General features: G+C 39.7%; 1 non-coding gene across 1 annotated transcript; it reads right to left on the bottom strand.

Annotated features, from left to right (window-relative positions):
- Window positions 1-7109: 7109 nt before the first annotated feature.
- On the bottom strand, window positions 7110-7212 carry LOC130460453 (small nucleolar RNA R71). The gene has a single exon (XR_008920318.1). It is a non-coding gene; the product is annotated as a small nucleolar RNA R71 (small nucleolar RNA).
- Window positions 7213-12597: the final 5385 nt, after the last annotated feature.

Genomic DNA, 12597 nt, shown 5'->3' with positions numbered 1-12597 from the left:
TACGAAATATTCTATACGAAAGTTGAAAAAACATTTTATAATTTCAATATAAATAAATAAAACTAATTCTTAAATGGACCTGGTGCACACTAACTTTTTAACGTGTTTATTAGATTTATTATGAATAAAGTATTAAATTGGTACAGTTAGTACATGTTGCACTTGAATAATGTGATTTTAAGTCATAATTCTTTTTTAAAACATAGGGTTACTTTGATTCAAAAAATGGTTATTATATCTAAGAAAATTGGTGTTTAATTCTATTATAGTCACTTGTGAACGATAAAGATCACGTTGTAGGTAAAATGGATGCTAGAGTAAATTATTGTCCAAAACAACCTTTAGGCTTTCCTATAACATGCATATAAACTAGAACGAACCATTTAATTTATTTGGATACAAATGTCGTATTAGGCACATCTGATTTATATTTGGGGACACCCTTACACAACTGAAATCACATGAATCATAAACATTAACCAACTGACTAGTTATGGTTGGACACGTTGATGAATTATAAAAATAGGCGTAATTAGTTTTTCCTATTGTGATATTATCCTTTACCAAAATTAAAGTAGTTCAATTCATGTTCTCCATAACTGATATCTTATTTGGCATGTATATATAAGCCATAAGTCCATAACCCTAAATTACAAATAAGGGATTTAAATATGTGACCTATTACCTTTGTGACTCATCCGTTAAAAAACCTATTGCACATAATGACATAAACAATTGGGTGCTTCTTCACTTCCTCTATATTAGTACTTCAAGGTTTAGGGAGGAAAAATAAACAATTTAGTTCATCGTTAACAACCTTGTTATGTTTATTCTAAGTTACGGTGGGGAATATGTATCATCTTAGGGCTTAATGATAATTGGGTTGGTAATAATGTAGTGTAGTAGCCCGTTTTTGTAGCAGTTGTACTAAAGTAATTACCGTCTTAATCCTTTTAAAACTTAATTGAGATTTAGCCTTTGAAAATGTATTAACTACTTGAGTAAACTTGCAATTTTATTATTATCTCTTAACCAAGTGTTCAAAGTTATCATGTTTTACCTCAAGATAAATTATTTGAAAATTAATTCGTTTAAAGATTTATATTTCGTTATTCTAAAATAATTTGTTTAAATTCAAGGATTTACGGTGAAATTTAGATTTATATTTTGAATGAAATTAGTGATTATATATTTATCTATTTATTTGGCTTAAGTACACATTTTTATAAATTAAATTGTTTTAATCTTTATTTAGTTAAGCTAATCTAATTATGTTTTGCAAAATCTACATTAAATCACATGTTTCCATCAACTAAGAAATGTTAATTCTTTAATCTCCTCTATTGCCATCACCTCCAACTCTCCAAGGGATGTCATTGTAAACCAACCCATTTATCCTTGCCAAGTGTCAAAATACCTTGACCAGTCGTCTCTTCCTCAAGATATTTCCATTACCCACCCACTCTGCTCAATCTCTGTACCTCCTCTCACCCCTCTCCCTCTCTTCGCGTATTCCCCATCTCCTCTTCACCAATATTTTCTATATCCTCTTAGCTCCGCCGCGCCGCTGCGCAGCCGACCATTCTCCCCTCGTCGGCGACTCGATCTCGTGCTACTACCATTCTTGTTCGTTGTTGATTGGGTACGGTGTATTTCGATTATTTCTTAATTTCTCTTCCTAAGTCTCTCCCTCGCCCACCTCCGTTCGCCGCCAATAATGGTGGCCTTGATTTTCATCGTTGATGAGACCACATATTGGGTAATTTTCTTAAACATTTCCTCATTAATTGATTCGATTTATGTTAATTTAACCCCATATTATAATTAGATCCTAACTTTATCTTGTTTTATTTTCTCTCTCCTCTTGTTTGGTGCATCACTTCCTCCGTCGTCGGGTGGTGGTGGTGCAGGAGCTTCAATTTTCTGCCTAGGCTTCAACTTTGGTTTTATTTGGTATGAACTTCTCCAATTTATTCTCATCGATTTGAATACATAGTTCTTTTGCATTAGTTACAAGTTTAGATGTTAGATTTACTAAATCCATTTATTTTTCCTTGCCAGTTCTTTTTCCACCATTTTGGGCAAGAGGTCATTCTTTTTCTCTCCTTTTTGTTCGATCAATCTGCGGATTTTTTTAAAAAAGTTTTGGGTGTCTTTCAATATGCCTTTGTGATCTTTTTTGTATTTGGATTCTCATTATATTACAAACTTTGTATTGTTCCATGCTAGTGTTGGTTTTCTTCATATGTTCCACGAATTACGATGCTCTATGATTATTGAACCTTATTGGCGTTAACGACAGGAGTCTTGTTTTTATATCCCCTATGTCCGTGTAGGCGCTATCCTAACTATTGTTGCTAAGTTGGCTTTTTGAAGTATTAATCCAAATTCTTAGATGGTTCTTCTACTTTAATTATGACCTCGGTCAACAAAATACTCAGTGATGGAAATGGTGGCCTTGATTTTCATCGTTGATGAGACCACATATTGGGTAATTTTCTTAAACATTTCCTCATTAATTGATTCGATTTATGTTAATTTAACCCCATATTATAATTAGATCCTAACTTTATCTTGTTTTATTTTCTCTATCCTCTTGTTTGGTGCATCACTTCCTCCGTCGTCGGGTGGTGGTGGTGAAGGAGCTTCAATTTTCTGGCTAGGCTTCAACTTTGGTTTTATTTGGTATGAACTTCTCCAATTTATTCTCATCGATTTGAATACATGGTTATTTTGCATTAGTTACAAGTTTAGATCTTAGGTTTACTAAATCCATCTATTTTTCCTTGCCGTTTCTTTTTCCACCATTTTGGGCAAGAGGTCATTCTTTTTCTCTCCTTTTTGTTCGATCTATCTGCGGATTTTTTTAAAAAAGTTTTGGGTGTCTTTCAATATGCCTTTGTGATCTTTTTTGTATTTGGATTCTCATCATATTACAAACTTTGTATTGTTCCATGCTAGTGTTGGTTTTCTTCATATGTTCCACGAATTACGATGCTCTATGATTATTGAACCTTATTGGCGTTAACGACAGGAGTCTTGTTTTTATATCCCCTATGTCCGTGTGGGCGCTATCCTAACTGTTGTTGCTAAGTTGGCTTTTTGAAGTATTAATCCAAATTCTTAGATGGTTCTTCTACTTTAATTATGACCTCGGTCAACAAAATACTCAGTGATGGACAATAGTGGATTTAATTTTCATCGTTGATGAGACCACATATTGGGTAATTTTCTTAAACATTTCCTCATTAATTGATTCGATTTATGTTAATTTAACCCCATATTATAATTAGATCCTAACTTTATCTTGTTTTATTTTCTCTCTCCTCTTGTTTGGTGCATCACTTCCTCCGTCGTCGGGTGGTGGTGGTGAAGGAGCTTCAATTTTCTGCCTAGGCTTCAACTTTAGTTTTATTTGGTATGAACTTCTCCAATTTATTCTCATCGATTTGAATACATGGTTCTTTTGCATTAGTTACAAGTTTAGATCTTAGGTTTACTAAATCCATTTATTTTTCCTTGCCGTTTCTTTTTCCACCATTTTGGGCAAGAGGTCATTCTTTTTCTCTCCTTTTTGTTCGATTTATATGCGGTTTTTTTTAAAAAAGTTTTGGGTGTCTTTTAATATGCCTTTGTGATCTTTTTTGTATTTGGATTCTCATCATATTACAAACTTTGTATTGTTCCATGCTAGTGTTGGTTTTCTTCATATGTTCCACGAATTACGATGCTCTATGATTATTGAACCTTATTGGCGTTAACGACAGGAGTCTTGTTTTTATATCCCCTATGTCCGTGTGGGCATTATCCTAACTATTTTTGCTAAGTTGGCTTTTTGAAGTATTAATCCAAATTCTTAGATGGTTCTTCTACTTTAATTATGACCTCGGTCAAAAAAGTACTCAGTGATGGACAATTTCTACATATAAACTATTGGGGAAGTATAAATAAATATCAGATCATACCCAAATAAAAAGGTAAAAGTAATTGGGAATAGGTTTTTGGGGGGAAAAACATAACGGAATAGTAAAATGTAGAAACGGGGTGATGATGTGGCAAGAATGAGTTGGCAATTATTTTTCCAACCTTTCCCCATATTTGTTGAGTTCCTCTTTCATTTCAATTAATCCCACCTGAGCTTCAACCTCGACCACCGTTTTCGCCAGGCATGTTCTTCCTCTAGATTGCATTCAGCGTTTCAAATATACCATTAATTAGAGCTTCTTCTTCTTCTTCTTCAAATTCATCGTTCCATTAACGTTCATCCTCTTATTCTCCTCTCTTATTCCTCGAGATTTCATTAGAGCTTTCCTCTTTCGGTTGAGGGTTTGTTTAAAAAGTATCCAATAATGGAATTCTCGGAAATGGGTGAGGGCAGTGGGGCTGAAACCACAGGGGGAGGCGAAAATGGGTGACGACGGTAGTCGCGAGGTTGATGAAGAAGAAGACTTCATATGGAGGTATGAACCAGTATCCTCCTAAATACTAGAAACGGTGGTGTCAAACAAAATATTACAATCGACGTCGACATTGGCACAAAAAATACCAAATACCAAATATTAGAACAATCCCAAATAGCACAACCATTCAAGTCTTCACCAAATAATATAATTATCCTAAACAATCCCAAATAACATAACACCCAATTAAGCAAACCCACTACTATCCCCCCTTGTCCTAACTGCAGGAGGAAACATGGCATCAAATGTGTCACTGATTTCATTGATTTCCGACAGCATATCATCAAGGACTAGCGTCGTTCTTGCTTTCTGATGAGCGACATTTATATCGCTCCTAGGATAGGATTTCATGTTAGTTTGTTATGCTTTTTTATAGTTTTTATAGCTTTTTGTGTGATTTTTACTCTTTCCATCTTGTGCTTTATAGGTGATTATGATGAAAAGTGATGGAAAACAAGTAGAATTGAGACAAAACAGGGCTTGTGCGATCGAGTGGTGATTTGTGCGCCCGAACAGAGGAGGGTTGATGGCATCAAGGAATCTGCAGTTTTGTGCAACCGAACGTCCCTTCTTGTTCGGTCGCACAAATTGGATTTTGGAGACAGAATGCCCCAAAATTGGTAAACGACCGCACAAGTTATTGTGTTTGATCGCACAAAAGTTGTGTGCCCACACAAGTCTTTCTGTTCGACCGAATCAAACTGCAAAGGAGACATGAGCCAAAGAAACACCATTCGACCGAACATGATTTCTCGTTCGGTCGCACATGACGAAGGAATTGTTCTTCGCTGCGTTTGCTCGCACAGGGCTTAATGTTTGCTCGAATGGGTTTCTTATGTTCGGTCGCACAGAGGGTATGTGCGACCGAATGGCTGCGCGTGCTGCATATTTTCGAATTTCAGCTTCTATTTGGGGAAACTTATAAATAGATTTTTCTTTTATTTTATTTATGGAGAATTTTAGTTTTAACATTTTAGAATCCCAAAATAGATTTTCAGCAATTTCTAGAGAGAGAAACTCTCCTCCATTGAAGCATCAAGTTGTAATTTCTTAAACTCTTCTTCTAATTTCTTGCAATTCAATTCAATTTCTTACTTCTTGCTTTTGTTGTGATTGTTGATTGCTCTTGAATTTCTTTAATTCTTGAATTCTTCTTGTGTTTACTTAGGTTACTTTGATTCTTAATTCTCTAGTTGATTGTTCAATTGATTGTTCTACTCTTTGATTCTCTCTTTCTAATCTTTCAATTTCATGCTTGCTAGCCTAGAATTAATGGATTTCTTGATTTCTAGAATGATTAGTGAGTAGAATTAGGTTAGGGAAAGGGGAGAATCTTGGGGCTTAATTAGGGGAAATTGTTGATTGATTGTTGATTGATTAATGTGATTAAATATGATTTGGTGATAGGATATCCATGCTTAATTGAGTGGTAGTTGCAAATGCTATTCGATTAGATTCAATTGGAAGCATAGGTTAGGTTTGGCAAGAGATTGTGAGCCTATCTTGTGTAAGCAAGTAGTTGTGCCTATTATATGCAAGCTAATTTAGTCCAGGATTAGGCGAAAGCTCTTTCTTAGGCTAGGTTGCTTCGCGTGCTCCATCTGAGAGGTGGCGAGCACGTCATTTGATGCTATTTGCCTATTTTCCAAGTCGTTGCATGATCGTCATTGCTAGATAGTTTAGTTCATTTCCCCCGATTTCCCTAGCCTATCCCAAACTCCCTAACGTTTCCTTTTCTTGATTCAACTTCGCATAATTGTTAGTTTTAGTTTCTTAGCGATAATTCAAACCAAATTCTTGTTCGAACTAGCTTGACCTCTAAACTTGATAACCACCGTTTCTATGGGACGATCCCTATACTTGCCGCTATAATTCATATAGCCGGTTAGTCTAGCGGTTTTATAAATTTTGTTTGGTGAGGTGTTGATCTTTCAACGACGGAAAAACACCCTATCAAAATGGCGCCGTTGCCGGGGAACGGTCGTTGTTATTGAGTTTAAGTTGAGACTAGTTTATCATTAGAAAATACAAAAACATTGCATTCTAGAATTTTTGTTTAGCTTTCTTTTCCTTGGCATTGCTCACGGTTTTCTTGAGTTTGTATGCTTGATAGGGGTCGTGCTCATCAAAGGACCCTCCATCCTCTTGACCTTGAATTGGAGAGGACACTAAGGAGGCTTAGGCGTGTTCGAACTAGCTCATCAAGTCACAACTGGTTCGAATCGTTGAGTGTTGGTGAGGAACAAGAAGAGAGTGAGCAAGCTATTGAGACTATGGCGCTCCCGGTTAAGAATTTGGGAATACCGGGGGCATTTGAAGCAACATGCGGTATCCAAGCACCCACAACTAGTGCTAACAACTTTGAGATCAAGCCCGCCTTGATCAACTTGGTTCAAAGCCATCCTTTTTGTGGGAAGAGCAACGAGTCACCTCACGATCACCTCAAACAATTCGAGCACTATTGAGACACAATCAAACACAATGGTGTGACATCGGACTACGTGAGGTTGACCTTGTTTCGTTTCTCTCTACTTAGGCGAGCTAGTGATTGGCTTGACAAGGAGGTCAAGCCCAACTCACTTCGCACTTGGAACGAGGTGACTCGTGCTTTCTTGAGCAAGTTTTACTCGCATGGAAAGACGGCGGAATATCGCCACAAAATCCAATCCTTTGAGCAAAGGTGAGACGAGTCACTTTTTGAAGCTTGGGATCATTTTAAGGAGTACCAAAGGGAATTCCCTCACCATGGGATCCCTAAGTGGTTGTTACTTCAAACCTTCTACTTGGGGTTGATCCCAAGTTCAAAGACAAGTCTAGATGCGGGCGCGGGAGGTCCCATCATGAACAAAATCGAGGATCAAATTGAAGAGATAATTGAGGACGTGGTCCAAAATTATCAAGCTTGGCATGTTGGTGCAAGGGACTATGATGGCAAGGGAAGGAATGATGATGGTAAAGGATCGGTTTATGCTATGGAGCAAGCTAGGATTATTGAGAAGCTTAGCTCGAGGTTGGAGAAACTTGAAAGCACGCCAAGCCAACCACCATCTCCATTTGCGGGAAGAGCAACAAGCCAACCACCATCACCATCTACAATTCCACCACATTCGGCTACTCTTCTCACTAAGGGGAAGAGCAAGGTGAGTTCCTATGACACTATGCCTTCGGGCACTTCTTTTTGTGATAATTGCCAAGATTATGGTCACTTCCCCAATGCATGTCCCTTGGTTCATAATGTGTCTTTTGTGGATTATGGCCCTTCGTATGAAGGAGATTTGGATATGGAGTATGCTCATGCCTTGAATGAGAGGTCTAGGAATGATAACCCCAACAATCAAAATTTTGCTAGGCAACCTACAGTATGGTTCCCACCAAGTCTATGGCCAAGGAAGTGGGTATGATAGCCAAGGCCGAGGTGGCTATAGGGCGCACAGCTATCAAGGCCAAGCACCCTATGGTCAACCTCAAGGTTTTGGCAATCAAGGCCAATACAATCAAGGTAGTTATAATCCCAACCATCAAGGTGGAGGGGGTTATAACTACACTTATGGGCAATTTAGGGGTGCCTCTAGTGGGGGTTATCCTTTGAACTCGGGAGGTCTATATGGTGTGTCTCAATTTACACCTCCCGAATTCAATGGACCGAGGACCTTTGGCAACCAATATCAATCAAACCTTAGTGGTTATGGCAATGAACCTCCACCACTCCCGCCTCTCAAGTCTAATCTTGAGGCTCTCATGGAGTCGTTTGTGGGGGCGCAATCCAAGAAGAATGTTGAGTTTGAGGATGGATTCAAGCAATCCAACACTCACTTGAAGATGATTGAGACCCAACTAGCACAACTAGCTAGCACCATCAAAGAGCAACAAGTGCACACTAGCCTCCCACCCCAAGGTCAAGCACCTAAACAAATGTATTCGGTTGTGACTCGGGGTGGAATCATTTTAGATGATGATGCTAAGCTAGTTGATGCATCTTGCTCTAGGGGTAAGGATTCTACGGGGAATGAGTTTCCGGACTGTGATAAGGCGGAAGAGGAGTCTCATGTCGACAACTTGAGTGATGGTGATAAGTCGAAAGAGACTACTCTTCCTCCTCTCCCAATTCCTCCTCTCCCCTACCCTCAAAGATTTGCCGGAAAAAGGCTTGATGATCAATTTCACAAGTTTTGGGAAACCATTAGCAAGCTTTATGTGTCATTATCTTTCACCGAGGCACTCAAGCAAATGCCTCACTATTCTAGATTCATGAGAGATATTCTTAGTGGCAAGAGAAGTTGTGAAGCAAAGGAGACCGTGCAACTCACGGAGAGTTGTAGCGCTCTAATTCAACACTCCTTTCCCCCAAAACTCAATGATCCCGGGAGTTTTTCTATCCCTTGTAGCATTCAAAAGCTCAAATTTGATAATGCTCTTTGTGATTTGGGGGCAAGTGTGAGCATCTTGCCATATCAGATTTATGAGAAGCTCAATCTAGGTGATCTCTCTCCTACCACTATGTCATTGCAACTAGCCGATCGATCGGTTATGTTGCCATTGGGTAGGATTGAGGATTTTCCCCTCGGCAAGCTCACCTTCCTTGTTGACTTCGTCGTCTTGGACATCGATGAGGATGCCCATACCCCCAATATCTTGGGGAGGCCATTTTTGGCCACCGCGGGTGCTCTTATCGATGTACAAGGGGGACTAATCACCTTGAAAGCGGGGGATTCAAAAGCTAGCTTCAAGCTTCCCCTTGGTGAAGGATGTTTTGCAACAATGAAAAGTTGTATGAAGGTAGAAACTATTGCTTGTATTGAGAGCTTTGGCTCACGTGCTAACCCTTCTAACAATTTTCGTGTTTCTAAGTGTGATAATGAGCTTGCTAGGTCTTCTCTTGATGACAAGATTGTCCATGAGTTTGATGATGTCGTGACCATCTCCGAGATATTTGAAATGCGTGATGATGGTGATGGTGGAGCTAACGCCTCCGAAGTGATTCATGAATCGGCAAAGAAAGCCAAGCGCCCCACGAAAGCCAAGAGTCCAAAGATTTCCAAGGAGAAGCTTGGTGGTGGATTATTTGGTTTTCGCCTCTTGAATGGTGATGTCAGTAAGATGTTTGTGCCCAAAGGGGCAAAGAAATGCATGTTGACTAGCGATGACCCAAAGTTGGTTGTGTTCGACCCCCCTTGACCTTTTGGGGGGGTCCGTCAAGCTAATGACGTTAAACGAGCGCTACCGGGAGGCAACCCGTGTATTCTTTCTCTCTCTTGTCCCCCCATGAGCTTTGGGGGGATTCGTCAAGCTAATGACGTTAAACGAGCGCTACCCGGGGGCAACCCGGTTGTCTAACCCCTAGATTTTGTTTTTGTTTGATTTTATGCATTAATTTTCCATTTAATTAGCTTTATTTTCTTTTCATAGTGAAGTTTCAAAGATTTTTGCAAAATCATGTTTTGTGCGACTGAACGTCCTTCTTCGTTCGATCGCGCAAAACTGATTTTGGGAGGCAGAATGCCCATTTTTTGGTAAACGATCGCACAGAACTATTTGTTCGACCGCACAGGTCTGTGCGATCGAACATCTTTTTCTGTTCGGTCGCACAGCCAGGCGGGGCTGATTCTGAATCCCCTTTTATTGAAAAAATCGCGAAACTCCCCATTTCTTCATTCACTCGACATTTTCCTCTCACTCCTCAACTCCATTGCTCTCTTCTCTCACTTCATACTACTACTCCTCATCAATTTCATTCACTTCCCTTCACAAATTACACTCCCCATACATCAAACTCACTCAATCTCATTCATCCCCACCCCTTAAATCCCCAAAATTTCAGATTTTTGCAAAACCCCCAATTTCTAGGGTTTTTGTAAATTTGGTCATAATTGTGCGTGTGGTGAATTGGAACTCTAGAGGCTACTTGGGATCGTCCCTAGACCACTTCCTTTGCTTGTGGTGATGATTTCTTTCCCTTAATTCTTATATTTCATTCCAATTTCACCATGTTATAGACACCTACTTTTGTCCCCATTCCCGAAAGGGAAGGTTCGATGATGAGAACATAAATCTCCACTTGGCAACGCATCTCCTATAAAATAACGAATCTCAAATCACCCTTTCATTTCATCCAAAGCTTCCATTTAAAGAAACCTGCTAAAAATAGTAGCTGCCGTAAAAGGTAATTGCTAAAAGTAGTAAGAATAAAAAGATAGAAACCTGTCAGAATTAGGTGTTGCACTCCAACATAAATCCTAAAAGAGATAGAAATTTTAAAAGGAATTCTATTTCTATCGCAATTCGATAAAAGAGTTAACGTATTAATTAAACTCATAACGAACCTAGAGTTCGTAAAGGGCCCAGACGCATTCCGTCGTAAATTGATACGCACCAAATAACTTGGAGTAAGTCTCTTGATGGACTCCGTACTCTAGAGTCCAATCTGACAAAGAATTCTGGCCAGATCCTATTTTCAACGCCCAGCCCTGGGCGCCGAAATCTTTGACGCCCAGTGCTGGGCGCCGAAAATACCTGGGACGGATTCTTTTCCTAATCCGTTTCGTATTCATATTCCTTAAAATCTATCTTTCTCCGCCACTTTTTCCTATAAATAAACCCCTAAAGCCGACGTGAAAAGGACAACAGAAGACACAATTCATAATCTGAGTATTGACTCCAACCCTAAGCCTAAGCCTCACGCTGCGAAATTGATCCCGCGTTCTGTCGCAATCGATCCATAAGTCGAACAGAACGTATCCTATCCCTTGTAGCTGATGAATTAAGCCTAAATACTGGAACACTGCTCAGAAACCCGAGATTCGTTAAATAAAAGGAGAAATAGCAAAGCCAAGTGGTTAGTTTTCTGAGAACCGTGACGCACCTCTCAAGGGTGCGTTGTAACGTGTCCCTTCATATGATTTAATCGCTTTCATCACCCTTTTATAAAATTGTTAAACTATTAATTTGATTGATCTATCACGCCTAATAAAGACAATACCTTGGACAATTGAATTATCATGCTAGGTACCTTAAATCAATCTAAATAAGATAATCACGATCGATTTAGTATTATGTGTTGCATATCGCTAAAATCAATTCAGAATAGTTTAATAGTTTAACGCATGTCCCTTCAATTATTTATGCTGAGCTAGTAAGGATAACCTGCCTCTGGAGTTATCGATGAGCACTCCTCTCGGTAGTTACTGTCCCCCGAACTCTCAATCTCTGCCCTGCGGGTGTACGTTGAGCGATCCCCACACCAGGGATCACAAGGGAACCTATGGCCGTCGTGGTCGAACATAATTGCACTCCCTTTATGTCACGATAACCGGGTTTTTTCAGTTTTTCTCATTGTCGTTAAAAACTGAATGGCGACTCCTATATTACTAGTCGATTGGGTGTAAACTCACAGGAAATCTAACTACACTTGATCTGACAACGTCACGCCCACGAGGGATGAGGTCATGCATTAGCATCGTGCTTTTTCGACCCCCTCACAGTGGCAACTCCACTGGGGAACGTTAATGAAATACTCGTGCTCGTAGGTAATCAAAATAGCCGAAGGGTGAAACGATCCTACCCCGCGTTTATTTCCCTATCAAGTTGGGACGTCCTGAAAATCAACATATTAATGTGAAAGGACAGAACCGCATAACGAATCTCGGCTCCCTTGGCATGTTTCATCTCGGGAGTTGGGACTAAGGATACCCATCTCCAACCGGGGGGTGCATACGCTTCGAATGTTGTCCACTCGGCACTTTTCGTTAGTAGTACACCCGTCCCAAACCCAATCGCTCGCCCACTAAGGTCCCTCTCATTGGTGCATGCCCCCTTGGCTTACATCGTGATTGGCCTCTTGGGACGAAATTCGTCTGTTGAATGCACTACCTCGACTGGGGCATGTGTTGGATCTACGATAGAAGCGGTACCAAGCCGGCGCAAATATTACCCATAGAAGCCTATCATAAACTACGTGACATGTTATTTTTGCTTCATGTTGTAATGTTAGTTATGTGTAGCGAATTACGTGATTGTGTTGTGATTGTGTGTGACAAACAACGCTAGAAAACCAACGACCCTAAAAACTGCTCAAACATTCATAAACACCAATTGGCCAAAGAGTTATACCTAAATACGTGTCCCGGAGTCCCGGGCGATC

This window comes from Spinacia oleracea, chromosome 4 (assembly GCF_020520425.1).
Source record: "Spinacia oleracea cultivar Varoflay chromosome 4, BTI_SOV_V1, whole genome shotgun sequence".
In the NCBI taxonomy this organism is placed as follows: Eukaryota; Viridiplantae; Streptophyta; class Magnoliopsida; order Caryophyllales; family Amaranthaceae; genus Spinacia; species Spinacia oleracea.
This window is presented reverse-complemented; position numbering and strand designations above follow the sequence as displayed.